Genomic DNA, 4,524 nt, shown 5'->3' with positions numbered 1-4,524 from the left:
AAAGCCCAGCCCTGAATCATGAAACCAGAGGAAACAGCAAGCAATCTCAGAGGATGTGAGAAATAAATGAGTTTTTTATATATTCCAAGTAGCAGTTTTAAGTATCAGGCTTTTAAAGGGCAGAGTATTTGATGCCAATAACCCACAGTTCCTGCACAAGGACATGGAAAAATATACCTATAGAGTCTGTCTGTCCTGAGCAACAAGGCATCAGATATAAATGCGGTGGTACTGACGACAACTGATCTTTTTCAAACAAACTGGGCACGTTTTAGTATATTTAAAGGACGTGCAAAGGCACCGACTGCAGAAAATGTGGCCACATTTTGTAGAATAGACATGTCTTCTACTAACTGCAATCTCTCTGTACCCATCCATGCAAATTCGACAGCGGATATAACCAGGTAGTGCGTGACTTAGAGTTTCTTCTTCCAGGGCATTACAGTGGGCATTGTTGGTCACATACACATCTCTGTGGCTCAACAACTCCTCATCACTGCTCACTGCACAACTCCCAGTTTTGCCTTGGAGTGACCTTCTGTTTCCCCTTGGCCTCCTGCTTTGTTCAATAACCATAACAGAGTCATGATGAGTTAGGTCAATCACTTCAGGTTCTTGAAATTCACAGGTGAGGTCAATTACTTCATCACTTTCCCCAAGTTCTATCAGTTCTGCATCCAAGGCCATGTCAGGAGGCGGGCCTCTTTCTATGGTCAGTGTAGAACTGACCTTGCTACCATAGCATATTCATTGTGCTTTTTTGGATTCAGTCTTCAGAGAAGTGACTATCTGTGCCAAAGTTTACAGAGAATGTTAAAAGTCCTCAATGTCTCACCACTGTTGCTCAGTCACTTTGTGACTCACATTAAGAATTCAGAGCTCAGATTTCCAGTATATTTGAACTCTTAGTCGGGTTCCAGTCCTGTCCTCACCTCCACAACTATGCTGACACAGGGGGAGAATCTTCTTGAAGCCACTTCTAAGACAACTCAATCTGAATTTTTAACTGAAAAAAAAAAATGAGAGAAAAAAATTAAACTTTAGTAATGTCTAAAATAAGATTGTATGGTAGTATATATGAGAGTAATATATGTATGTGTATAAAATGTAATGATTATATATAGAAAATGAATACCAAAAAAATTTTAATAGTTATGTATTTAAACAAAGTTTGGAGACCACCCCTCCTCTTGAAACTGACTGCCCCTCCCCATTCCATGTCCTGATGGTAGTGAGGAGGAGGTAGTATGAATCCCAGGGGCACTTACACGAAGAGAAGTACAATAGTACAGCATCATTAAACACTAAGACGGGTCACTACTTTAACCAAGAGCCATTATGAGGATCTCAAGGAAGCACTCATTTTTTTTAAAAGGTAAAAATGGAGAGACCAAAAAGCTCCTTACACATTTGAGTTTCTAATAGTAAATAAGAAATGAACCACTTACTCTACTTCCAAGTTCAACTTGTTCAGGATTCTCTTTCTAACACAGGAAATAAGTGTGGAGTTTTAAAAAATTTTAGCCCAGATTCTGTTCTAGGAAAGAGGGGATGAAGTTCAAGCATTAAGCTATAGAGAGACTTGGTTTATTCTAGATTCTGCAACTTTTGGGCAGATGACCTAGAAGTTACTTAAGTTCTCAAAATCATTGCATGTAAATCCTTTTAAAATTAATCAGTTTAGGCTGGGCATAGTGGTTCATGCCTGTCATCCTAGCACTCTGGAAGGTTGAGGTGCAAGGATTCTTTGAGCTCAGGAATACCAGACCCGCCTAAGTAAGAACAAGACCCCTGTCTCTACTAAAAATAGAAAAATTAGCTGGGCATTGTGGTGAGGACTGGGGGAGGAGGCTGAGGTAGGAGGATCACTTGAATCCAGAAGTTTGAGGTTGCTGTGAGCTAGGGTGATTTATAGCACTCTAGCCTGGGCAACAGAGTGAGGCTCAAAACATACATATATTAATTAGTTTGTAATTTTTAATTACTGCATCATTAATCATTAGGGACATGAAAATCAAAACCATAAAGAGATACCGTTTTACACTTACTACAATGGCTAATTTCAAACAGACAGAAAATAGTGTTGGTGAAGTTGTAGAAAAACTGGAACTCTCATACCCTGCCAGTAGGAATGCAAAACGTTACATTTAGCTCTGGAAAACAGCCTGGCAGTTTGTCAAAAGGTTAAACATAAGGCGGTGCCTGTGGCTCAAAGGAGTAAGGGCGCTGGCCCCATATACCGGAGGTGACGGGTTCAAGCCCAGCCCCAGCCAAAAACTGGGGAGGGGGGGGAAGGTTAAACATAGTTACCACATCACCCAGTAATTCCACTCCTAGATATATGCCAAGAGAACTGAAAACTTAATGTTCACACCAAAAACTTATGCATGAATACTGTCATTATTCATAATAGATGAGTGGATAAATACAACTTTAATAGAGAGTATTATTCAACACTGAAAAAGAATGAAGTTCTTTTTGCTACATTACTTGCTACAATATGGATGATCTTGAAAAACAGTCACAAGACACATATTGTATGTTTCTCTTTATATGAAATGTCAAGAATAGGCAAATCCATAGAGACAAATTAGTGATTTCCCAGGGCTGAGGGATTTGGGAGAAATGGGAAGTGGTTATTAATGGATACAGGGTTTCTTTCTGGGAGAGGTGATGAAAATGTACTAAAATAGAGGTGATGGTTACACAACCCTGTAGAATACACTAAAACCCATTGGACTGTATACTTTAAATGCGTTGGGTGGATCGGGCACGGTGGCTCAGGCCTTAAATCCTAGCACTCTGAGAGGCCATGTCGGATGGATTCCTTGAGCTTAGGAGTTCCAGACCAGCCTGAGTTAAGAGCGAGACCTCAGGCGCCTGTAGTCCCAGCTACTTAGCATAGGGTGACCAGACATCCCGCTTTTCAACAATTTGTCCCGCGTTCCCCGGCGATTTTAAAAACTCCCGGTTTTTGGAAAGAATGCACGAACGGGCGACAAAACAAGAAGGGAATATACGGTTTTCGGCTGCCATGTGGCTATTTCGCCAGAATATGAGTTTTATATTATTTTTGTTAATTTTATAATGTTATACTGTAATAATAACAAATAATTGCTGAGACGTGATTATCGAGAACTGTTTATCAAAGTTTGCATTGTTGTCAGGCCCTGCCCTGCCCGGTGCCCTGCCCGGTCCCCTGCCCCGCCCCCCGGCCATGTTGTCCCGCCTTACTGATGTTAAAATCTGGTCACCTTAACTTAGCAGGCTGAGAAAACAGGATCGCTTGAGCCCAAGAGTTTGATGTTGCTGTGAGCTGTGAAGCTACAGCACTCTACCCGGGGGCGACAAAGTGAGACTGTCTCAAAAGAACAAAAACACCCGAGAGAAGCAGAGGAAGGGGCGGCGCGGGAGGGAGTACTCACAGTGGACGTGTACAAGCTGTCCACGACGCCTAGCCAGCGGGGCCAAGGTCTCAAAGTTGGGAGTCACAGTGCAAACACCCACAACTGGATTGCGTAAAGCACGGGAACTTCCCCCACCCCACCCCTAGTTTCAATTCCCTTTTACAGCTTCTCAAATGCCCAATCAAAACTCGAGCCCAGAATGGCACGTCACTGGTCTCTAGGCAAAAAGTGCTATTTCAGATTAGAAAAGGGCCCAACGGTTTCCTCTTTCTTGGAAGCCTGGTGCTTTCCGAGAAAGGAGAAGGGCGGAGTAGCTTCCCTTACCTAATTTCCCACCCCCGTCTCCCTCACCTCCCCACAGTTACTGGTTCAGCAATTTTCCACTCTCTGTGGACAAGTGATTGTCAGTGGAGGCAATATCCTTACTATGGGGTGTTTTAGAGATTAATAGGGCTATTTTTTAGTTGTTCCAATGATGAGGTCACTTGGAGTATTTATCTATGCTATGCAGGGGTGTTCAACCTGCTGCCCCGTGGGCCGCATGCTGACTTTATAAGGACACTTTTTGCTTATCTGTGGTGTAGGATATTGTGAAACGAATACATGTATCTTTTTTTTCTCTAATCAGCTGTGATTAGTGTTTATTTAATGTGTGGCCCAAGACAACTCTTATCCTTCCAATGTTTAGCAGAGAAAAAAGGTTGGACACCCCAGATAGAGCCTGAGGGCCAGAGATCCCAGACTACATACAAACACACTTAATAGAGTGTATATGAAAAACCTGCTTATAATCTGGGCTTACAATCACATGTAAAAACCTGTTCACCATTTCACAGAATCACATCAGAGTCAGCAATACTATATCTGAATCTGAGCCATAGTCCCTGTCTTCAATGCTACCAGTTCACAGAGATCCTGGGCCAGGTGCAATTGTTTGGCACTTCTTTATACCAGCTAGTGAAATCTGCCTAGAGCATTAATAGAATAAATTCCTTGACTTTCATGATCATATTCATAAAAGAGACACCACAAAATATTTGTTATAAAAAGGGAGTGTTGGGTAAAAGAAGGATATTGTTTATGATTGGAGTTGAAACTTCTTTTTTTTTTTTTTTTT

Source organism: Otolemur garnettii, unplaced genomic scaffold (assembly GCF_000181295.1).
Source record: "Otolemur garnettii isolate 467f Iridium unplaced genomic scaffold, OtoGar3 scaffold00050, whole genome shotgun sequence".
NCBI lineage: Eukaryota > Metazoa > Chordata > Mammalia > Primates > Galagidae > Otolemur > Otolemur garnettii.
Note: the sequence above shows the minus strand (reverse complement) of the source record.